This window comes from Motacilla alba, chromosome 5 (genome assembly GCF_015832195.1).
Source record: "Motacilla alba alba isolate MOTALB_02 chromosome 5, Motacilla_alba_V1.0_pri, whole genome shotgun sequence".
NCBI classification, from domain to species: domain Eukaryota; kingdom Metazoa; phylum Chordata; class Aves; order Passeriformes; family Motacillidae; genus Motacilla; species Motacilla alba.
Genome location: NC_052020.1, coordinates 22,787,279 through 22,813,095, shown reverse-complemented (window position 1 = coordinate 22,813,095; position 25,817 = coordinate 22,787,279).

Below are 25,817 nucleotides of genomic sequence, written 5' to 3'. Positions count from 1 at the left end.
GAAACTTCAGCCTTTGCATTATACTTTCTAATGAAGCTAGCCTAGTTTGTCTCTTGTCCGGAAATATTATAAATAACATAAGCAAGCAGTGTACATTTATATTGAATGGCCCTTTCTCTTTCCCTAGCTTTCCCCCTTCCTTCTGGTAAGAAATCATCTATTTGCTACACTGTATTTTAATGAAGATATGAAAGAATTTTTATTTTCCTTCTGATTAAGAGAAATTTCTAAGTTCTTTTTTTTTCTTTTCATTTTTTTCTTCTTTTTTTTTTTTTTTTTTTTTACTTTATAGCTTGTTTATTATGCGACCAATTAGTAACTATAATTTTAATTACCAGGTGATATTTCATGGGTGCCAGAGTTTTGGGAGGAAAATCTTGTAACTGCTATAATGAGAGTTAGTTTGCCATTTTACGGTCGTGTCATAATTGCCTTCTAATGCCCCATCCTCCAAAGGTTCTCATACACATATTTAAAAATGTTCTCAGTCATTGTGCTTTATTTTGGGCATTGGAATCTCTTCTGAAATTTTTCTTTGTGCTTTTGGCTTTGTTTGCTTGTTTTGGTGAAAGAGGGGCAAGAAGTTCCTGAATTTTACCAGATAATTTTACCTGCTTGAACTACCACACAGGGCTCTAATTAATGTCTTAATTTATACACCATGATTTTTTGTTTAGTTTTTCAACTTTTTTTCCCTCCAGGATAAGGCAGATGATTTTTGTAGATAATTTTGATCCATTTGAAAATGAATCAAAAAATAATTTCTCCCAAATATGATGCCCTTACCATTGATAACTAAAATGTTAAAGTTTTCTTCTTCATATTCTGGGTGTGCTATTCCATATGGAGAAATCCTATTTTATATTTTTATATTTATATATACCAAAGAGCTCCTTTTTTATAAAGGCTTTTGGGTGCTGTTTCACCCTTGTAAATATTTCTGTGCACAATCCTCAATAGCAGCATTTTAAACTCTTTCATTTACATTCAAGAAGGAGGCCTATAAGACTCTGGATTAAGAAAAAATTTCCATATTTGGTTTAAGTTTTAAAATTGCCTCTTTGTGACAAGTTGATGATCAGCAAGCCTTCTGTCACCAGAGTGAAGTGTTCTTATAATCAGGGAGATAACTGTATCTCAAACATTATGCAGCATTTATGAGCACATCCATTTGTTCATGTCGCCTTCATTTTTAAGAATTTCATTGTCTTGCTGAGTTCACCAGGCTCTTTCCTTATATTAGAATCAGACATTTTTAAACCTGTTTCATACTAGCTCTTGTGGCAAAACAAATTGTCTTGATTTTCTTGTTCACTAGAGCTTATTTTCTAAAATGCTCTGAAGTTGTAAACAGCCTTGCTCTTTAAATATACCATTTTTGTCTTTAAAGTGTAGTGTGGCTGGCTGGACACATTCATTTGAAATCACTTAAATTCCTAACCTCTGTGACTTCCCCACTAACAGAGTCTGTCTTTGCCAAATAGATGAGCTGTCTGGGATTTTCATGATATCAGTGGTTTAGATGCCATTTGCATGTTTTTAATCTCTTGGAGAAAGTCTGCATCATTCTGCAGTCATCTTGCATTTTCAGGCAACTCACAGTGAGGTACTTGGAGGTTCTTAGAGAACACCTCACCCCCAGCTAGAGAAAAAAATGGGACAAGACCAACCAAAGCCTTGAAAAATGCTAGTATATGTGAGGTTTAACTGAAGCCTACTGTTTGTCTGTGAAATTACTGAGCTTTCTTGCATTCAGATAGATAATTTTTGAGAATCTTTGTTTGGTGTAGTGGTGAAGCTTTATTTAAGTAGGATTTGTGAATGCTGACAGGGAAGAAAGGTGTTTACGAACAGGAAGCACTTGAGTTCATTGGTATCTAGTATTTTGGAGCAAATATCTGATTAAACACAATTGAGAAGGACGATAAAAATCATCCAGAAGGCTGAAATTAAAATATTTAGCATTAATCAGTAATCACTGTCATGATAATTAAGTGATTCCGTCTTTAAGGGACAGTTAAATGGACATGTGGCAAAAGCTACCCATGCGTTTCTTTGTATTGTCTTCTCTCTGCCTCTGTTGGATAGCTCATATGAATGGAGAATTTGCTTTTCTTAACTAAATATGATTGCAAATGAAAAGTGCAAGCTGCTTTGTTATGCAGCTGTGGGCTTGTCAGTCAGTTACTGTCAGATTTCTTTGGGAAGTTCAAACATGAAGCACATTAAGCTTCAAGTAAAGACCAAATTGGGGTAATCAGTTTGGGTAAATCAGAAGAGCTTATTTGACTTCAGCTAAAAATCTTGCTGTCTAGGTCTGATTCTCAGTGATACCCTTGTATTTACATATTTAAAAACTGGGAGTTGCAGAAACCTAACTTGTGATAGCAGCATTTTTTCCCTGTTAAATGCAAAGCAGCAGAGAATTAGGTCCCAGCTTCCAGTCAAATTTGGAAAAAGAGAACAGCAGTGGGAGATAGCTTTTAAATATATTACAAAGTAAAAAAAAAAAAAAAACACCAAACCAAAAAACCAACTATAATACACTCTTCATTTATTTTTCATCACCTTTCTTGTATGTGTGAATAGTCACACTGAAGCACAACTATATTTAATCCTTGTTTAAGTCAGCTCCTGTCAACATAAGCTGTAATTGAAGTCAGTACAACCTCATCCAGGAGCGGAAGCGATTGCAGCATGAATTCCATCATCTCCCTGCCTCTCAGGGCACGAAAACAAGGGCTGCAGTGCCTGGGACCTGACCAGGGCCAGGGCTAGAGACACCAAGGAGGGCATTCTTCAGAAGACTTTTGGTTCCTCAGACAATGTTGTCTCCCAGCAGGAAGTCAGGTAACAAAGCCAGCTCTCACTCCTGTGAGGGCAAATCCCCGTGGATGACCAATGCACTGCTGGCAGCACGAGGTATGACTCACACTTTGGATTTGGTTAACTGGAATACCAACAGGGTGACTGTGGAGTTGTGCTACTGTTGTTCCTACCACAGCAAAGACTCAAAGGGTCAGGAATTGTCTAGCTCTCAGTAATGTTTTCAATTTTTTACACTGGTAAGTGCAATAGAAATGTTATGAACTGAAAGTCAGTAATTCTTGACCTAAGTAGGTAAGTGGTAAATTATGTAGGTATGGATGCGGTGTAATAGATCCTCAATTCAATGCACAATTATTATGAGATATACAAAGAATAATTCACTGTCTTTGATTTGCACATTTATTTTTCATGTTCTCTCATGAAAATACGATTACCCAATGAATGAGAAATTAACTGAAAGAAAATTTCATAGATCTGAGCAAGATGTTTGAATTCTGCTGCATTTACACAGAGCCTCTCACATGCTGACTGATGTCATTAAGTGACATCATAGTGGAACATGACACAATGCTCTTTTAAATTTCATCAAGTCCAAAACCAGTGGTACACTAGGTGAGAATAAAACCTCAGGGCATCCAGTCATTTTTTTTCCACAGATTTCTTATGGAAAAGATCCTTTCAGCTCTTTTTGTGATTCTCTTCCTAGTTTCCTTTTCTCAAAGTGGGGATAATATGCCTCATGAATTGGTGAAAAGGCTATTTAATGTATTAACATGGTCCTGAGGATTCAGATTGGTGAATGCTATTGTGCTAATATTACTTTGCATCATCTTCCTCTTTTATCTTTCAGATTGGTGAGTTTGTCTCTTGCACAACTCTCCCAAAATGGTTAAGGGTCTGAGTGCCTCTGTGCCCTTGTGAAACCCTGCATTGTTTCTCTAAAGGTCTTTACATTAAATAGAAGCTGCAGTGATCTTTGTGAAGGCAAGAAAACCTGCCCAAAAATGATAAAAGAGCAGCTACACACAAAGCCTTTGGTAACTCTGTTATTGAGTGAATGAGTTCCTTGACCTCTTGGGATTACTTCAGTGTATTTTTGCTTTAGAGTGAGTTTTGGTTTAAACCATAAACTAGTTTTGTCAGCGCAGTTACTCAAAATGTAGAAAAAAAGTCAGAGACATAATGCAGTCAAAGAAACAGGGCTACTGAAAACCTTCACAGCAGTACACTTCTCTGTATGGGGAAGGATGCCAGTTTTCTTCAGCGGCTACTAAGGCTGATGACACTGGTTGCCTTCCCTGAAAACAGCCCAAGGCATAAAGCCACTGGGCTCCCCTATTCCTTGTTCATATGGATGTGCAGATAGACCTGGAGTGCACAGAACTGGGTATCTGTGGTCTTTCCTGTGAGACTGCTTCAAACCATGGACTCTGATCCATGGCTTCAGGCTTTTCAGGCTATGACAAGCAATGGCACAGCTTTCTGCTTCCATGCCTATGAATCTAGGACCACTGAGACCACTTGAAGGCCTCCAGGAGTACAGACATTGATTGCTGTATAGCCTAAAATGTTTATAAGCAACACTTTGTGGATCAACAAATGACAATGTTTCAATTTGAATGTTGTTTTGTAATGAAAATGCTGCCCTCCTGAAGGGATGGTCAGCTAGACAGCCCATGTGAGTGGCCTGAAGCTGGAGGCAGTTCCTCAGAGCTCAGATATACTGGAGCTTGTTTGCTTTCCTGGCATCTCACATTGACCAGGTGTTAAGGAGCAGAAGATAGACACAAGCAGGCAAGAGTAGGTCTTCTGAATTCCATCTTGTCTGCCATGTGCCCTGATATCCAGACTCCTGTTTACTGTCCGGTCAGCTTGTGTGCACTTTTTAGAGAAGATATGAAGACAGCTTCTCTAGTCCAACTGCAAGGGATGCTAAATTCAGAACTCTCTTCCAAAGAGAATGCTTATATTTTAGACTTCTGTAATTTCAGGGTAATGTTTACCACCTAAGGTTAATTACTTCATGCCTCAGTTTACCTCCAGTACAAGCCATCCCCCTCTTGTTTTGGTGCTAATGGATACTTCAAATGGTACAGAGCAGAGCTGCTCTAGAAGCAAGGGCTGGGAGCTTCACCATCTCCAGAGTAGTGTCTGTAGGTAGTAGAGGCTCCCCAGAACCTGGATTTGAACTTGGCACGAGACAAGGGCTGTTACTGATCATTTGCCTTTAGGAGGCAAAAATGCTGTAGAGGTGGTAGCAGCATGCCTGAGCTAAGATTGGAACAGCTGATTTCACTGCAACTGTAAAGCTGAATGAGGATTTCTCCTCTTCCATGTGGAATGGGACACTTCATGGAATGGGACACCTCATATAAGGATCTGTAAAGTAAAATTCCAGAAGTATAGCACTGGCCAAAAAGTGTAATCAAAACAGCTTGGCTGTAAAATGTCTCAAAAGAATTTTTTTTTTTGGTGAACTTCCAAATTTCAGTAAACATTCCCCAGGAAAATGTAATAAAATGAAAACAAGTTTTGGAAAAATTAATTTCAGAATTTGGGTATTTCAATTTAGCATAGGATGTTTTACTTTAATGTATCTGTTCCCTAAGTTTTAGCTACTAGTGAACGTTTTATGTTACTTCTGCCATATTCGATGGTAAAAGAGCTGTGTTTATCTCAAAAATAATGAATCGAGTTTACTATTTTGTAATGGTTGAGATATTTTATCTGTTTGCTAAATCAGAGTATCTTCTGTTTGTATCATAATGAAACTATTGATATAAATAGACAGCACTTTGATCTAGAAAAAGTACTTGTTTCAACTTACTGTTGAGTAACAACTTACTGTTCTTTCAGATTTTTAACAATGAGTGAGTATCTGTGTTTCTTCAGGAAACTCTTCCTAACTTCCTTTAGAATTACACTGTAAAATAAATATATTTTTCTAGCACAGCATAATGCTAATGAGACAAAGGTTAGGGAGAAGGGTTAGGGAGAATTTTACGCTGGTACAAATGCATTTGTAGCTCCTTTCAGCACGCCTGCAGGAGGCAGACAGGGAGATGGAACTCCAATGTCTTTTCCTGGTCAGATGCATGTGACCAAAGCCCAGGCGTCTCGATCTTTGACATCCTGCCTGCTGTTGTGGCAGAAGGGATGTGCTGCATGTGTGACTGAACTGTACTGCCCAGCTTCCCTGGGCCCCTAGGCAGGGGTGGGGAGGGATGGGGATTGTTTCTGCTTATGAATGAGCACAACCTGGCTGACCATGGTGTTGGGTACAAAAGGCTTTCTTCTACGACTGCTTACCTTGTTCCACAGGACTCTGAATGCAGCCCTCTGCAACGTGGGAAAGGGAGCAAGGGGATTGAACAGGGTAGGAAGGAGAAAGGAAGGATGGATTTCTGAATTGCTTCACACAGAGGAAAAGGCCAATGTTACTCTTATTTTGGTGAAGGAGAAGGTCATTTCTGAAGCATGAAGTGCAAACTGAGACTCTTGTGTCATTCTGGGAAAGGGAATAAATTGCTTGGAAGAAACTTAGCTTTAAAGAGGTTCTTGATTTTTGACGATAATGGCTATCAGAGAATGATTACAGGATTTTGTGTGGAGAGGACTATGAGACCCAACTAAGCAGAAAAATCACAGAAAGTGCTGATAGAAAAGATATGTGCAAGATTAAAAATAAACACTTATTTTTTTCTGGATGATTTTTGCCAACTGCTGGAAGTAGCTCTCTATTCCTGCTGGAAAATATCTCACTGTGTTCTCAACTATTTCATTCCATTCCAGCAGGTTTGATTACTTAAGGGCATACATTTGTCTTGGTATATGATTATGCAATGCATTTTCTAGCGGCTAGAAACTAGAAGTAGTATCAAGGTCACACTTGGTAACCAAGGAAATAAGATGCCAAGGTTTATAGATATATCTTTCACCTGCAGAGTTATCTCATGTGGATCAACATAAAATAACAACAATGGCAAAGTCTGGAAGAAGTTTGTACTATTGCTGTTGCAGGTTTGTGGCTGCATGGAAGATTACAGCCTCAGAAACCACCATCACCAGCATCTTCTCCACCATTACACAATACATCTTTACTTTTGCTCAGACCAGCCTGAGCAAGGTGCTTTGGGAAGAACTGTGTGTGCTATTTGTAGGTAAAGGACTTGCACAGTCTGCTCTATTTATAGATAATACAGTTAATCTCATCTTCAAAACAAGGAGAAAAGTGATATAGACAGTGGCAGCTGTGACACTAATATATTATATTTAGCCATCACATCCTCTTCTAACCTGCTGTTTATTGAATGTCATGACTGCACACAATTAGTCACTGTTTTGTTGTTGCTGGTTGTCTCCTGCTGGTCTCCTCCATTCAGCTTTGCAGACTTGTTAATAGTTAACTTGTGATTTTCTTCAGGGAGCTTAACCCACTTTATTCAAATGTTCAAACCGTATTTACCTGGGAGTTTTATATTGTTCCAGCTTCATTTCCCACACAGCTGTACGTGCTTCTTGCAGACAAAAGATCTGTACAGTCCTATTTATTTATTGATTACAAGATTCACACTGCTTGGGAACAGGAAGAAAACAGCAGCCAGTGGCAGGTGGAACACTTTTTTCCAATTATAGTTGAGAAGTCTTTATCATTAGTCCAGTTATACCCATCAGAGCATTCTGGACTGACCTGCCAGTATATCTTCCTTGGAAATTACCCCATCCAAGGCTGTGTACTGAACAAGATGGTCAAGACTGCATCCAGCATTGTGTGTTTCCTTTAGCTAACCACTGGTTAATACTGATTTGTTTTTTGGTTTTTTTTTTTGCTATGTTAAACACTTCTCTCCTATATATAAGAAATCCAGAGCTACAGATTAAAACTGACCATGAGACCCATGAGAGAAAACAAATGTGGTTATATCAGCAAATGATCTCTTCCAGATGGCCATGATTCTACAGTTCCTTGCTCAGAAAGGGCTTGGTCATTATTTTTGTCATAGACCAGAAACTTGCTATAAAATCCTTGTCCCAGAGCTTATCTATGTATAACACTAAACACATAAATAATATAGGGAAAATGTTTATATCTAGAAGGATGAGTCTATCTTATAAATACTTGAAATGTGAGACAGTAATGGTAAGAGTAAAGATAACCTTACAGTTACATAGTACTGTATGTACTGTGTAACTGTGAAGTTGAGGGTTAAAATTTTTTTCTATATTTTCCATTTTATACTTACATCCTAAAACCAGATAAAGAAGGTTATTTTTTCTTGTAATAGAAATATTTCTTTCTAAACTACAACATGTGACATGATAAGGTGACATCTTAGACTTCGTCTATGTCCGAATGATACCAAAAGAACAGTTAAGACAGCAGCAAGGAGAGATCATGTTAAAGGCAGCTAACTTCTTCCTGATAAGTAACAAGGAGAGTAGCTCCTGCCAGCTTGTCACTGCAAAAAACAAACCCCATGATCTTAACCAGTATCCAAGGCCTGTGTTTCAGCAGTGGCTGACAGAGAAGCAAATCTGCTTTTTATCGTCCTCGTGCAGGCTGCTGTAACGTCACTGTGGCTAACCTCTGACTGTGTGAAGGACGGGACATTGCAGCAACCTCAGAGAACATGATAGAGAAAGTCAAGAAATGGGATGCCATAAATAGCGAAAGGGAGGAAAAATTAGCTAAAGAAACCTTTTGGAAGAAAAGTAACTCTTTTTAGTTTTGTGTGTTCTTTTGTGTATTTAGAAAGCTTGGGTTTTAGTGAAGCTGTATCCAAACAACAACAAAAGAATTCTCCTTCATGCTGTCCCCAAGAAAAGATCCACAGGCATCTTCTGGCCTATGTATACACTAAAATTATTGGCATCGCATCTCAGAGTATAGAAGCCTGTTTCCAATTTATAGATGGTGAAATACAAGTGCAGTAAATCATAGGTTGAAATTTTTGAAAATTCTCTTGAGTTGATGAACATATATTCCCTCAGAAAACATCAGTGATGAACGCTTACAGTTTATTGACTCAGTTTGTATTTGTCTGTTCTGCACCTTTGCTGATCTGGAACAGTGTCAGCTGAGGGTCTCTTCCCCTTTGCATGAACTGCATTTGAGAAGACTCAAGTTATGCCAGAAATATTTTATGTCCATTATTAAATCAGTGATGTGTGTTGAAGAATGATGCACAAATTTCCAAGTGCAAAAACTTTTTAATGATTCACCACGACTCAGAAACCTATGATCCTACAAATAGTAAATATATATGGCAAACAAAGTTGGCCAAATCTTAGAAATACAGATATATTTTATTTAGTCTGCAAAAGACACCATTTTCTGATGTTTCCTGTAAAATGGAATTTCTGTTGAAAAGATAGTCTGCAAATACCAACACATGGGATTTCTGAAATGAAGTATGACCCCTGGCAGCTGCTGGCTGAAATTGGTGTGGTGCTCACTGGGCTCAGTGCTGCCCACCTCCTGAATAGCAGCTGCGACTTTCATGATTGTGTTCATTTTGCTCAGTGTCTGCTCCCTTCTCAGGGATTGCTGGGATGTGTCTGCCCTCTGGAAGCAGTTTCAGAGTTTCTAGGCCCCCAAGCCAGTTGGCTGCCTTGCTTGTAGGGGCTGGATGCCTGGCAGTCTTTTGGAATCCCATTCCGTGATTCATCAAAGATGCAGATCACATCCCAGTGCTGATACCAGCCTGCTCTGATGAAGCCATGTCTTGTTGGAGAGTTCACAACCATCTTTGACTGGTAGAAATTATTAATTGATACTCCCAGAGACACTGATACACAGGCACATCATTAGCATTAGTTCCCTTGCTGCATAATTACCAGGCATAATTCAATATTTCTCCCATGAACAAAGCATTTACCAGTTATGCTCCACCTGCCCCTTTGGCACTGTCCACAGCACAGAGTAGCTGAGCAGGCTTGCCAGCCCTTTCCAGCTTCATCCTCATGCCCTGGCACCCAGTTGCAAGGCAGAAGTGATCTAATGCCCATTACCCAATTGTCTTCACACAGCTCATCCTTATGTCAGCCTATCCTTTCCCCATCTCTGTCCTTGGCTGCCTGGGCCCACTGCCTTCTGTCACTTCAGTAAGGTGGCACTACTGTATTTTCCACTGCTGCATATGCTCACTTTTGTTCTCATTATCTCCTCCTTCAGTTTACTGTGCTCTCTTCTGCCTTCAAACCTCTTTTTCCATATTGCCTATCACTGGGGAGCCAGAGCTTCCTCTTCCCTTCCTACTTCAGAAGCAGTCAGACACAGCCTTTTCACATCCCATGCCTTCGTCTCTTGCTTTTCAATAAATCAGTCTCTTCTGCCTTCTTCTCAGGTCTCTATTAAACACTGTCTTAATATGTTTTACCTCCTCTTACACTATTTTTCCTGGAGCCATGACAAAGTCAGTTTTCTCTTTGTCCTGCCTCATTCATCTCCTTTCCACTCCATATCCCCAGCTCTTCTTCCACTGGGATTTGTTCCACCCAATTTGTCTTATTTCTTAAGGCTTATTTGATTCAGCTGTGTGTGTGTTTATGTGAGCATCTAAATCTAATGACCCATTCTTTAACCCATTGGTAAGCTGAAACCTCAGCAACAACAGTGAAGATCTTAAAAATACCAACTTCCTGCAGTTTTCATGAAGATTGATGACTGGGTGAGGAAAAAAGATTTGCACTTGCCTTTTCTGCTGGAAAGGCTGCAGCATGTGCTCCTTCTTCCAGTGAATGTACAATTATTAATTATTATTAATTGTCAGCACCAGGAAAAACTTCACTCAGAGTTTGCATTTTCCTTGACAAAGGAAAGTGTAGTCATAAGAAACAAATTTTTAAGAAATCAGACTTCAGGAATTCTGTTGCTCATGGAACTGCTCCTTTTTCACTCTTTAACTCAGTGTTTCATTATTTAACTTTGAAGTTTTACTTTTTTATTTTGTGTCTACTTTTACCTACTTTTATCTTGGTTTTATCAAATTGTCTCATACAAATTTTTAGTCACTCAGGTTTCTGGCTTGACCTCCGTTTGTGAATCCGTTCTTTCTGCATCTTGACTTCTTCTTCAAGGTATCCCTTTTCATGTCTCCTTTCACCTTTATGCATTGTCTTCTCCCTTGATGCTTTTATTTCTCTTATTTTCTGTCTGAGGACTCTTCTCACGCATGTCAGTTCCTTAGTTTTGTAGCTGCTGGTGACTGCCACCATCCCTGAGCACCTTCTTTACAGTCTTTGCCTCTGTAAGGAGAAAATTGCCTTTTAAATGCAGAACTAAAAAAAAAAAAAAAAGAAAAAAAAGCATTGATTTGAGAAGGAAAGAAGGAAAGAATATAGAACCTTTCTGAAACCTTGTAAATTAATTCATAGCCACAGAGAAAACTGATCTGCCCTCTCATCAGACTTGATAAGTTCACAGTTCTGTCACGTACATAAGTAATCTTTCTCTTATTATGCAGATCTGTTTCTGAGACATGTAAAGTTATTCTGCTGTTTAGTTCATGCAATGACAAGGCTGTATGGCTTTCAAGTCCTACAAATCTTATTTTGCTTATTTTGTTCTCAATATCCTCTCAATTGTATTTAAAAAATAGTGGGAAATGAAATTGGGACCTTCTGAATAGAAGAATATCAATACTTGGCATGGAAATCTATTAAAAAACAATGAGACATAAAAAATAGAGCAGGATAAATTGTTCCTTCATCCTAGAATACCATCTAAAATGTTTCATAAATACCAACAATGAGTTAAATTCAGCATTTCAGAGGTAAGATCCTAAATCATATACTTGCAGAGAGAATTTCTTACAACCTGAAATCAAAATATAACTGATGCAAGAAATCAAGGATAGAAGTATTTTATAATTGAATGACAGATAATGAGAAGCAGCAGAGAATAGATGCTCTCTAGTGGGCCTGGTTATGAGGGATGCTCCTCATTCTCAGCCCAGAAGCACATAGAGCAATCTCTCCAGCAGAGTTTTCAATCACTGTATTTCATAAATCCCAGAGACCACACACAACTGCCTGCATAGGAGTGAAATTAAGATCCTGTACTAAGTGAGAATTTGATTTTGCCCTGAGCAATTTCTGCAGAAAATTTTCTTAGTACTTCAGCCTGCAAAGTATTACAGGTACAGCGTTACGACAGATAGCTTCATTTCCACAACCAGTAAGAGCTCCTGAGTGACAGTAGGTTTAGCTGCCAGTTTCACACCTAAATTGAGCAAAAGGAAATCAAGTAAATAGGAGCAAGGAAATTGCAGCTTGCTTGTGTACAATCAGATCCGACCAGACCATAGCTCTTACACTAACATGAGATAAATGGGTACATCATACTTGACAGGCAATAACCTCAGTTCTGACCAATAGGTGGAGAGTTTTGAAATATCTTTTTTTACCTGGGTTTTAGTCTTTAAGTCAGGCTAAAAAAAGAAAGCTTCTCAAAATATTATTTAATATATGTGTCAAAACCTACTGTGTGGAGAGCAGTTTATGCTTTAGATGTGCAATAGCTGGCTGCCTTGTAATGCACTACCATTCATGTAATTGCCATCAACTTTTAGTGTTTTGGTTGAATAGTTATTTGCTGTTAAGTCACAACCTGCTTCTTATGCACTGCTTGTAAGGAACTATGAAATTATCTGTCTATGATAAAATAGCTAATGGAAGTGGGTAGCAGTTGAGGCTAATAGTAATGGTTATGTAATTGCAGTGAATTGGAGAGATTCTTCAGGTCACTATTTTTCTAGAGTCTGTGCAGACAAGTAGTTAAAAAGTGCCTACTTTAGTTACAGGAAACATTGACTGTATGAAACACGCAGGAGAAAGGGGGAGCAATTATGGGTACATATAAACATAGTTAAACAAAAATAAAAGTAGGCCTACATATTTTGTCAATGAGAATCTCCTTCATATGAACATTTCAAGTGGAATCCAGCAGTTGTTGCAGGCACACTGAATCAGCTGCTGGAAAAAAAGGACTGATTTTATATCTCAGATATCACAATGTTCATTCTTTGCTTCAGACTGTTTTAGTGAAAACAGTAAAGAAGCATACTTGCCTTATTGCCTTATATTCTTAAGTCTTCTCAAAATCTCCCTTGTCCCTGGATTAAATGCCAAACCATTCCTCACTTGATTTATTTTGCTTTTCTTCAGTTTTCTGTTTGTTGATGATTTCAGTTTTCTGGCATTTCCTTTTAAATTTGTGGGATTTTATTCAATAAACTTTATCCAGGAAATTGAGTGAAATGCAACCACTTTAGTGGAATATTTTCCCCAGATCTTCCTTAGCAAAAAATAAAAGCAGTGTAAACCTTTGCCATTATCTCATTTAAATCTGTTTCTGCTTTCAGATTATAGCCTCACTAAATTAGCATTAGAGAAACAGATCTTTATGTTAAATTCATTGCAGGGTTGTGCCAGCAGGACTAGTTGCATTTTAGTGGTCCCTCATTGCCTGTTTGCACAAAATTATAGCAAAGCCTTGAATAGTAAATTAAAATGGAACACAACCTTTTTATGTTGTACTTCAAGTAGTTGAAAGCTTAAGCTTCTGTAGAGCCCCATTACTATTGCATAAAGCATGTTTCCCATATTTAAAATTCTGATTAATTAAAAACACTTGCAATAATTAACATGCATGCTAGAGGAAGCCAGAAATTATCTACACAAAATTGTTTGTGGTTTATTTCGGTGTACATACAAGAAACTTGATATACAAACTCTTTCCCTGGACTTCTGACTCCATGAAGTAACACTGTCTGGGTGTCTGGTTTTATGTTATTCCTTTCAGTAGGTTTTTCTTTTACAGGCAGCTCAGTCTCTTCGAGCAGAGTTCTGCCTCGTGTGTATTTCACGTCCCCAGTTTCTGTCCCAGCAGTTTGTGAACAGTTCTCCTCTTGCTTACTACCTCTACCTTTTTTTGGCCAATGAGCCCTTCTTTGTCTTCTTCATTTGCATTACTGTGTTAATATAATATAAGCCACTGTAGGAAATGTAATAATTAATAACTGATAGATATTGCAACAAACTGCAGTGCAACCAGGGTTGCTGAAAGTTGTTGCCAAATGAGGTGAACTCAATGGCACTTAACAGTATATAAGCCTGTATTTTGCCTTGCCTCCCTGCCATATATTTCTTTCAAAACAAGGGTTCTCTAGGCCATAAGCCTACAAAGATCCATAATAAGATGAAGTGTCTACACATAATTTAGGACTAAAAATTGCTAAAAAGATATAGTAAACACCCCAGTTTTATAGCACTGCATCCCAGTAAGCTCTTCTTTTTTTTTACAGTCTGAGCAAGAACAAGAGTGAGCCAAGCCCATCCAAACAGTAAAGATACAGTGCCGGTTTTCATGGAGGCTTTTAACAAAATCTACTCTGAAAAACAGACTTTACCTGATAGCTAAACTGCAAATGCATACTGAATGAAATGTGACATTACTGACATGGCTTTAATTCTTTCATAAATACAAGTAAGATCCATACTAGCTTGTACCAGAAGATGGGTAAAATATTTAATCCAGTTTGTTTTGTTCTTGTTTGTGTCTGGGTTGTTTGGGAACACATGACCACTATATGTAGACCAGACAGACCACTGAACCTGCTTCAGTATCGTCACAATGTCTTTTTGATTAATCTCCATTCAGAGATTTTGAGTTGATTTTGATGATACTTGTAAAATATACTGTAGAGTCTGTGGGCGATCTGTTTATTCAGAGTGCATATGTGTCCAGGCACACCCACTGAATGGAAATTATTCATCTCATAAAGCTGGCAGAAGACAGATACTGAGTCTGCAGCTCCCCTGAAAACTCTCCCAGAGCTGCAAAGGTGAGTTCACCTTCCAAGATTGACTTTGTGGATCTGGCTTTTCTACCTATTCCTAGGGCTGTGAATTCAGTGTGGTGCTGTTGGTAGATGTTCTTCTTCTCCCCTGGTTTACTAACCAAGGAACCACTGTGCTTCTTCATGGATGTGCACTTGTGTATGAACAGTCTGCGGAAGACAAGCTCAAAGACTTTCAAAGACCTGAGCTTTCTTCCAGTCAAACCCAGCACAGCCCCCACAACTTTATAATAATAGCTGCAAGTGCATTTCAAAGAAAAATGTTTCCTCTGTATATGCAAAATTTCCTTATTAAAATAACCTCTGTGCAGTGCCTCATATGGGCAACTGCAATGTTTTCTGTGCGTGAAGGTGGAATGACTTCAGGTGACTAAAGATTATTTTTAGACAATAGAGAGAAGGTTTTTAACAGTTAGAGACCATGATACTTCTCACAGTGTCTGTCACTTACTTATAACTTTGTGTAAGTCTAAGTTGTCAGGTATAAGATACTGTGACAATAATTTTTTCCTGCATGTGGAAATAGACTATAATAGTTATTGCAAGCTGGCTGAGATGCTGGGGATTTATCTCCTGCTTTATTGTGCACCGATTACTTCTTGTGGACAAGCCCATTAGTTTCTGTTAATGTGTTAATGGTTTCCCCAGACCACTCTGCAGCAGGACTTGTGATGATGGAGTCACCTCACTTTACAAGTAAAGCAATTTGAACAAAAACCAAATTTGAATCAAAGCTTTCCTAATTGTCTAGGAAGCTGTTTCCTAATTATTTATCCCTCTTTGCTCTTTCTCCTGTTAGGACAGGAAGATGATTTTATACCACACCACCATGTAAGTTTTTTGTCATTTTTGAGTAACTGCATAACTCAGTCAAGAAAAACATAACCAATATAAATTCAAGGTGGTGACACATTTGAATACCAACAGTTATATATTTATAATATAATATATATAATATAATACCTTATATTCTGTATATCATATAAGGTATTATTAACTCTTTGGAGTTATACAGAAATCAATTAGCCAGAGCGTGAGGATGTCAGACTACTAGGCTATGTATTTGCTGGTATTTCAAATTTGCATTTGTTGGTAATTTATTTGATTAAAAATTAGCATATCCAGATTTTGCCATGCTGTGATTATGAGGGCTGATTTAGCAACAAATTGTAAAACAGGCTTATTTGGTAGTGTCGTGTTCTAGAATAGGAAGAGATGGTTAAGCTTACTATTACATGGGGTCAAGGCGGTAAGGCTTCATTTACTCTGAAATGCATCACTGATGTTTACACCCAAGAACCTGAATCATCTAAGAACCTGTACTGGGTGTACTGGGTCAGACAAGAGGCCCAACTAGCCCAGTGCCCCATGTCCAGCACTGGCCATACAGAGAGGCCCAGGAAAGAAGCACAAGGCAGGCAGGAATGACCTTTCTCCTAACACATTCCTGCACTCCAGCTGTTTCCAGCCATCTTTCCTTGGGCTGAATGTTGTTTGGCAATGTTAAGTAACCTGTACAAGAGCTCTCTTTGTGCCCCTGTGAGCTTTACTATCTGCAATTGTGACAAGATTTTGCACAGGCCCACGACCTGTCACATGAAAAATTACCTTTCTTGTTTGCTTTGAACCTGGCTGGTGCTAGCCTCTTCTCTAGGTGATCAGTAAGGTTCCCTCCAATCCAGTCCAATCCAATCAAATCAAATCCAATCCAATCCAGTCCATTCTTTTCCAGACCTGGGAGCTCTAACTAATTTAAATCATGCTCTAAATGGAAATATTTCCTTTTGCCTTTCAGCATTACTGCTAGATTAGACCTTTCTGCCCTTTCATAACAGAAATTGTTTGGTAGCTTTTAGAACAGCTGACTCCACAGCTTCTATTGCATGGAAATATTTAACTTCTGTATATTTCTGTGTACATGTATGTCTGATCCTGGAATGGTGCAAATCTGTAAATTTGCTGTTTTCAAAGCAGCTCTGTTTAGATCAAATGAAGCTGTCACTGGGGATTTGCCTTTCTATTTATTGACGATGATATAAATTTAATAGGTGTTTGAAGATTTTTACAACTTTTGTAGCCTACCTTAAAGATAATCAATGACCTGAATCTTCAATATAATCTCTGTACAGAATTAAGTGATAAAGGGAAGTGTGTAAAACAAAGGAGAGCTGTGTTTTCTCCTTTTTGGACTTAGGCCTACTTGCCAATTGATTTTGGTCTGATATTACTGATCTGGTGAGAATTTGGATTATGGAAACAGGAGTGCCTTATGTAATTTATTCCATGGGTAGTATGAGAACACAGCATATTTCAATGGTGAACACTTCAGTGCAAATCTGACAACAGTGATTGGCATGGATGAATAGCCTCTATAAATGAGAAGTCCTTTACATTGTGTACATTTGGAAGAAAGATTCAGTAGCCTTCAAATTAAATGTGAACTGTAATGAAACAAAGGAAGATCATAAAATAAGCAAAGTGAAGCTGACAAATGCTTTATTCAAGGAGTCTGTGGAAGAAATAGGAAAAGGTGTAGGCACAGTCTGCCTTTTTAATTACCATGTTAAAAATCAACATGCAAATTGTTTATACAGAAGTCAAAACCAAGCCAAGCAAACTACCTCAGAGCTGGGCAGCATTCCACCCGCAGAAGATTTGTTACATCATGCCTTAAAACTGCCAGAAAGAGCTTCGGGGAATATTAGCACTGCAATGTTGCAACAGTCCAAGCACCACCCAAGGAACTGGCACACGGAGTGCACAGCTGGGCTATGCTTTGTAGGTCTGATCACAGTTCTATTGCACGAATTCAGTGCATAAATATTAACTCTGAGCCACACATATGCCCCTTTTCAATAGTTTGAACAGTCATCTGAGACAATAATGCAATAAAGATCTTGTTTGCAATTTCTGAACAAGATAAAATTTAACAGGAAGCAAGTCAGATAGCTGACTTCTGCATTCAAACCTGTCATATGACAAGCTGTATTTCACATTTAAGATATAAAATAACTCTGTCATTCCTTGTTGCCTTTTGAGCCAAATTTTGTGCCTTTATGAGAATGGATTTTAGCTTCTTTTTTGGCTTAGTAAACTTTGGGTAGAAGGCCTGAAGAATTTGCTGCCATATCATAGTTTCCACTCCTTCAGAGATACAGATGTCCAGTTTTAACCAGCTGATCTTGCTAAGGCAATGAAATTAAAGGTTGACCAGAGATATAGACTCTCACATTTAACTAATTAAATGTCTTTTATAACTGAATAGAGGATGCAGACATTTGCTGTGGCAGACAGGTTATTAAGTTATTTGGTTATTTGGCTAGCTGCAGATCTTTCTTTGCCACTGCTGTATTAGTCTCAGCTTACAGGAAACCTTCAGCAGTGTCTTCAGAAGACACAGGGAATGCTGAGAGGCGAGGGCAAGTCAGAGCAGAGGCAGGGCCCTGAATGCTGAATGACGTTTCAGCAACCAAATCCTCCAAAACTGTCAGGATAAATAGGACTCTCTAATGCTGTCTTTTTAGTGTCAATGAGTAAGGCATTACTTTATTCCTAGCCTGGAGGCATGTATGTGGCCAACAAAATTCCAGCCTCTACATAAATGCAGATACAAAACTCATTCACTTATTTATACAGTTTTAGCAAACAAATAAATTAATGTTCTAACTTACATAATTGTCTTTCATTAATCAGTATCATGGTTTCTATTGGTTATTGTTTTCTCACTTCTCATGCTAATTAGTTTATTTTTTCAGTCTTTTTAGTATTTTTTTTTCCAGGTAGAGACTTTTCAACACACATATGTCTTTATTAGCTTCTTCTCTATCTTCTGGTTTCTGCAAAATGTCCTTGTAGTCCATAAATTCTGTGCTTCTTGTATCCAATTTCTCTAGCAGGCCTTGTTCATTGAAGCATATCAAGGTTAGCTTAGCAAAACTTAAAGTTTCATTAATTTTCCCAAGCTCTATTCCCACACTAGCTGCTTATGACAACTTTGCTAAATTCTGGCTAAGAGTAATTTAAGAATAACACACTATTTGTAATATATATATATATATATATATATATATATATATTTATTTATTTATTTATAGGTTACAATTAAATAATTAATTTAGAAGTTAATTAAAACTTTTAACTAAAATTATTAAGAGGTCCTATTGTTTCCAACACTTCCAGAATAATTTCACTACTTCTGTGCTATTTCATAGTGCCAACTTGGGTCATCAGTGCCTGTGCTACTGTCTCTTAGTTACTTACACAATCAGCTGATTTATCAAACAATAAGAGTTTTTACCAGTCTCCCTAAATTATGCATGGCACAGGGTGTAAACCTTTTCCGAACTATTTGCCACTCATACCCCTCACTGTGGATTCTGGGGCATATCTTCCTCTTGATGTCAAGGAAAAGGACCAATTCCTTCTGAAATTACTGCCAAAACCATACCATTAGCTGGAATTAAGCTGGTTAGCCTCCTGCAATGAACAGCCTTCTGTGCTACATGATCGTCTAATTTGTGAAGCCTTATTTAAAAATGCACACAGTGTGCCAGGTGGAAAAAAAGCTGCACGGAGCATGACACTATTCACACTTACATGAACACAGGGATTATACTTATATTGTTCTGTGTCCACGTGTCTGACAGTTTCCTTTAGAAAATTGGTAGCCATGGAGCCTAGGTGTGCACGCAGCAGCATTTTGGGAAGTGTGGCCTTATATTCTCTTTCGGCTTCTAAACTGACTCTGTGGTACCTGAGGTCCATTACGCAAAGCCATCTATGTAACAGGGAATATTTTCAACTCCTCACCCTGCAGGATCTCAGAGTATTTTCCAAAACAGTATAAATGTGTCATTTACTGAGCACTGTATGGGGCTTATTACGGCTCAGTAAATATTTCACCTGTTCAATAAAACCTACATTCAGAGCCTACATAGGGTGCGTGACTGTAAGAGTTCAAGAGTTGAAGAGAGATGGCAATACCTGAGAATATAAAATCTACTGAAACAAAATTTGAACCAACAGGACTGTTAACAGCCAAAAATCCCCCAGGAACAGGGTGTGTGATGAAATCTTATGATAAAAAAGCAGCTTGCCTGCATTCACTGAAGGTTTGAACTTTAAAACAAAACACTCCAATGCAATTAACCTCCCCAAGATACCAATGAAAGAACATCTTTGTCATGCCAACAGAGAAATAAAGCTTTCTAATAAATTCTGATGAAAATCCAGTGTCCAATACTATTTAAAAAGAAACTGTAGCATCGATATTTGATACATCCCATTGCTGTCCTGAGAGAGCCACCTTTTAGCTGGTGATTTCAGATCTCTTCGGCACATGTTGGCTTGCTGCCTTCGAGAGAGTTGTTACCTCACCATTATTCAGATGACAGCAGGAAAAGTAATGATGAATAGAGTTATAAAGTGATCAAAGTTCACACAAAAAATCAACAGCAGGGCCGATAGGAGAAACATCTTCATTCCAGTTCATCTACTGTAACCATGTTTGTCTACATTTGCAAGGTATATCTTACAGCAGGTTTATCCTGCCAGGTTATTGTATACAAAATGTGTCAGGTTTTGTGCGGCTGCCCTGCTGGAGGTATGGGTTAACAGTTATAGAGGCTATATGGGTTATAGTGGTATATGGGTGATAGTGTAGCACAGCTACACTAAATGCTACATGCACTCCAGCGCACCTGTCCATCAGAGTGATGGAGTAGAGTTTTACCATTTACTTGGCACCAAGTTTCAAAAGTAGACAAAAACCAAATTTAAAATCTGGGCAGAATAAGTTGGAGAAGAGTGGATTGGAAAAAAATAAGATTTAGACAGGAAATCCAGATCAGTTTTATAGAGCTGGTGAAGCTCATAGGTACTTCAGCCCAAGGAAGCAGTTGGTCTTGGGGAAAAGCAGATTGCATGAATTGCATTATTATCCAGCAGAACTAGCAAATGCCGCTTTACATGTTTATCATCCGGCCACTTCACATATTTCTCTTTCTTCCAAAAGAGACTACCCACACTCAGAGTAACAGAATAGCATTAAAGTTTCTCTTCACTAGGGACCAATAATAATTTCTGCCAATAGCAGCTACTTTGGTCATGCCAGATATTTTGAAACATTTCAAACTATTACAGAGAGATTTAAAATGTTCTTTTACTTGTGCATATTCTGATTCAGAATATTTAGAAACTTGTTGACAAGAACAGCTCTACTATTTTAAGATGTGAAATGGTCAAAGGTTTTGTACATATTTTTACAGCTGCATGGATGATGAGAGTGAGGTATGGCTGACTGCTACACAGAACTCAGAGAAGTCATTGGCAGACGAAACATGACCTGCATCATTTGTTTAGGTGGGAACAGAAGGTGTTCTGCTTACCCTGGATATGTAAAATATAATGTCAGTCAGAGTGGCAAACACATTTCTTTCCATGAGCTGCCGCTGGCCACCCTCTGGGACTCTGGGACTCTGCCTTTAGAAAGTACTCCTAAGTTGCTTATGCATCCAAATCCTTTTTGGGTTTTGACTGACTGACATATTTGCAGTGATTGGGAATACATGTACAGGTACTTCATAACAATACAAATTATTATGTAATTCTCTAATTCCATTATTTTAGCTATGTAAAGTTTTGTGTTACTCAAGTGTGAAAGAGAAAATAATAAAAAATAATCTTACAATAATTACTACAGGTATGAAGGTTTTCTGGATTGTGACTATCCCTTCTGGCATTGCTACAGAGGAACCCTGAAATGACTGAACCCTGCTATATAAATCTTTCTGCTCCAAGATCTGTGCTGCTGTTAATGTGTTTTTGACTCCTCAGTGTTTAAGCTGTATTTACATATGTCAGTTTTTACCAGTTCTCTCTCATGGCACTCCTATTTCTCTTATCAAATATGAACTTGACTGTAGGATCAAGAAGAAATAGAAACATCAAAAGGAAATAATAATTTGTATTAAAACATGTTTGTAAAAGATTATGTAAACTTTTCACCCTTGATGTCTCCAATGACAGAGGAGCTAAACTTTCTTCAACTCTTCCCTGGAGACAACCCTTTGAGTTCAGATAAATAGCAAGCTTTATTCGAACACAATATAAATGTAGACCATGTTGGCTTTGTAAGATTGCTTTGCTGCACTAGCCGTCATAGAGGGTGGAGTAAAATGCTACAACTTATCAGTTGTTCTGTGGCCACCCTGCAAAGACAAATTCAGTTGGGTGGAATTAGGAAGGAATTTTGGTTTACCTCTACTCAGATAAGACTAGATAGAGTATATATGTGTTCCTAGCTCAGTCTATCTACCATCTGCAGCATACAGGGGAAGGGAAGAGCACAAAAAGAGGCTCATCCATTTTGAGTCCTTATGAGGCAGGAATCCGTACTTACGTACTGCAGACTTTTGGGCATAATTCCCAAATTAGTTTGGGCATAATTCCCAAACCACTTCTCTCTCGATTCCCTGTGCAAATTAAAGTTTTGTACTACCAGTTTATATGAAATAAATTTTAATCTCACACATGCACCATATTCATGTCCAAATTTTACCTCAGAATTGGAAAAAGCTTGCAAACAGTAGATTGCTTATGATTAGTGCCAATAAACACTACTACAGTAGCCAAACACATATTTGCTTAGAGAGCAAAAGTGGGTCTTTTAATCCTCTTTCAGCACTGGCCAGATCAGTAACTGCCTTTGGTAGTACCCAGGTCCTAACCTGGGCCTTGCTCTGCTGCTTTCTGTGTTGCTAAAAGGCGTTGCAACGGCTCAGCTTAATCTGGCACAACTGAGGAGAGAGGGCTGCCTTAGGCAATGCTTACATATTTAATCTAAGAACTATCAGACTTTACAAAAAGTATACCTGTATATTACTGGAATTGAACCCCCCTGGCTGGTTGTTAGAGATGCTCTGAAGTAATCACTTGAATGTTAATTCAAGAAAGGTGAAAGGTTAGCAAGGAAAACATTTTCAATTCTTCATATCATGCAATATAATGTTTTTCAAAATTACTAGAGAAGCCTTAATTATTTGGCTTTTCTAACTATATTGAATCATTTTCCTTCTTAAAGGTTAGAAGTAAATTGATTATCAAAGAATCCAGAGAAAATTATGAAATGAGATAGCTAGCTCTAAAGCCTGGTAACAGTGCAGTGCCTCTGAGCATTACTGACAAAAGCTTTGTTTCTCTCCACTAGCTGACAGCTTTGTGATTACAGTGGGACACTAAGGGAGCTGCCACCAAGTGGGAATGCTGGATGTTAGAAGCAGAACCTTAAACAACCTTGGCATTTGGTGGAGAAGCAACACAGATGGGCATACCAGAGTAGCTTGCTCACAACAGCCCTTCATTCCCTACAGCCTTTCATTCCCAGCAAAGAGCCTGGTATGTTTTTAACCATCTGGAGGTTGGGGTTTTTTTGTTTGTTTGTTTTTGGGGTTTTTTGTTTGTTTTCTTTTTCCCCAGGGTTAATGCAGTTTAATAGGTTAGAAATAAAGTCTTGAGTACATCTATCACTGTAGCAAGACCCACTTCCAGAGTTGCAAGTAGATGTTTTGCTTTAACTGTAGAAGAGCTGGTGGAAGTGAAGGCTTTTTTTTTTTTTAATGAGATACAAAGCCATACTTAATTGTTAGCCATAATCTTTCCTTTGTGTTAATGCTGCAACAAACAGGAATGCAACTCTAGTGAAGGGCTGCATATGACTTTTAAATTTCCAGGTGGGGTACAGTATCTGGTTTATCTGGCGCTTGCTAGGAGGTAGATCCTTTTTCTTAATCTACTTTCTAATGGAAGGAAAAACTGGTAGTTCAAGTTACATGTGGGACATGTGACATGAGAATGGGCTGATAAGTAAATTGCGCCCAGAAATTGATTTGCTTGCTTATTAGCTGTTTTTCCATTTGCACCAAATACTGATAGATGCAATAACAATGAAATGCCCTTGGGAAATTTAAGAACTATTTCAATTGCAGCTACTGATGTAATAATAAATTCACATAAATTAGTCAAAAGGAAAACAAAATAATTGAGTCTAATGAAAGCTTAATTGAATCAAATGTGTTGGTCTTGCCTGGTTTTAGTTTACAGAAATATTTCTGTCCAGAATGCAGCAGTGTTCCACGTGACATGCCAGGCCAGTGCATCACTGTCCTTCTCCAGCAGATCTTTTATTGGCTGCTCATTCTTTGAAAGTGTGTGCATAAACCTCTTGCAAAGGCCGTGCTGAGAAAGAGGACAGCTGGGGTTATTATTTGAAAAGCCGATAGTACTCTCTCTATAAGCCACAGATAAAATGTTACACATTTCTATTTCAGGCTGTAAACCAGACCGGGCTGTTCTTGAGTGTAAGTTTACCTTCACAGGAAATCCATTGTTTGGAAAGCTAATGGAATCACCACACCCTGTGAGCACACAGATGAGGCTCTCAGATAAGTTCTTGTTCTCCATGAATACCTAGAAATTATCTGATAATGCTATTGTCAAATTGCAATATTGAAAATCTTACAAGAAATGATACATTTATTTACACAAATCTGTTGGGGTTGGGAACTTGATCTGAGAAAGGAAGCAAATTAGCAAGTGAGAATTTTAATGTCCAGTCCAATGCAAAAATAAATCATCAATCTGGAATAAATCACAGCAAGTTAGCAAGAACCTAAATTCGAGGGCTAAGATCTTTAGGCAAGGGAGCTTGACCTGTTGTATTAAAACATTGGCAACCCAGTAGCTTTATTTATTCCCCTCTGGATGTATACAAACAAAAACCTACTCTGAAGAAACATTCTTGCATAGTCAAGCATTCAAAAAAAAAGTAGCACTTCCCCCTTCCCTCTTGTGGCAGAAATAGGAGCTGAGTAAAGATAGGAAATTTTCATGTGAAAATGTGTTGGTGATGAGCAAGTGCATTTTCTCCCTAGATGGAAAGAAGTCCAGAAGAGAGAATTAATACAGCTGTAAAGTACTATGAAAATAGTGTAGACACTAGCACTCTTTTGAATTTCTTGCATTCATTTCTTATAAAATAAATCTGAGCAAGGAAACCTTGAACTATTGAGGCAATTAGCATCTTAGCAACACCACAATGACATATTTAGAAGTTTGTAATTACTACTCAGCTCTAGAAATGCTGCTTCTTCTAGTATTTTACAATAGAAAAAGTGATGAGTTTGTCTGTAAGGATACCCTAGCTCCTCCAGGTGTAAGAAATGCATGGAAATGATGTGAAACATGAGAGAGAGAGAGGACTTCCTTCTTTTTGTCTCTATATACAGTGAGACCAGAAACTCAGTTTCAGATTAGGTCCCATTAAAAGAGCAGGCCATATCCATTAGCATATTTGGAAAATTTGGTAAGAAAATCTAGTTGCAAAACTCGATTGGTTTATATGGCAGTTCTGAGGGTGTGAAACATCTGATTTTTAAAGTCATATCCTCCCCCTTGCCCCTTATAGGAATAGTCTGGCTGAATACACATAGATTCTTAAAGGAAAAACTAAGGACACATTTTTTTACCTGCATGATCCTGACAATTTTGAAACTGTCTCTCCCAAACATAAGGCACTTGAGAAAAAAGAGACAGAGCTTTAAAAATGCTGGTCCAAGCAGCTGAGAGTTTATGAAAACAAGTATTTCTGCTGTCAACAATTGAAATGAGATCTTAAAGTGGGAAGTGCTGGGCCAGCTTCAGGTGTTAGTGTCTACATTGCAGCTCATCCAGCTTGTAATGCAAGTTACATTGTTGGATTTTAATCCTGAAGTGGCTTTTACTGTGCATAGTTTTGGATAATCCAAATCACAAATTTTGGATAATCTGTATTTTACTTACTCATCTGCAGGGACAAATGATTGTGTTTACACAGCTGTACTACTTGAGGCTCAGTTTAAAGAATGTACACATGGAGAAGATCCTTTGCCTTTGAATTTACCTTGCTGTCTTTCCAATATAACGCAAGAATGGTCTCTGTTCTGCTGAGATGTACAGACTGCTGCTATTGGTGAAGCTGTCCCTGCTTCATTTTCCCAGAAGAGAGACCACTGTGCAGCTGTATTTTCCATACAACCATAGGCATCTCTGATATTTAATGAATATCCACAATATGACTTTTTGATTACACAA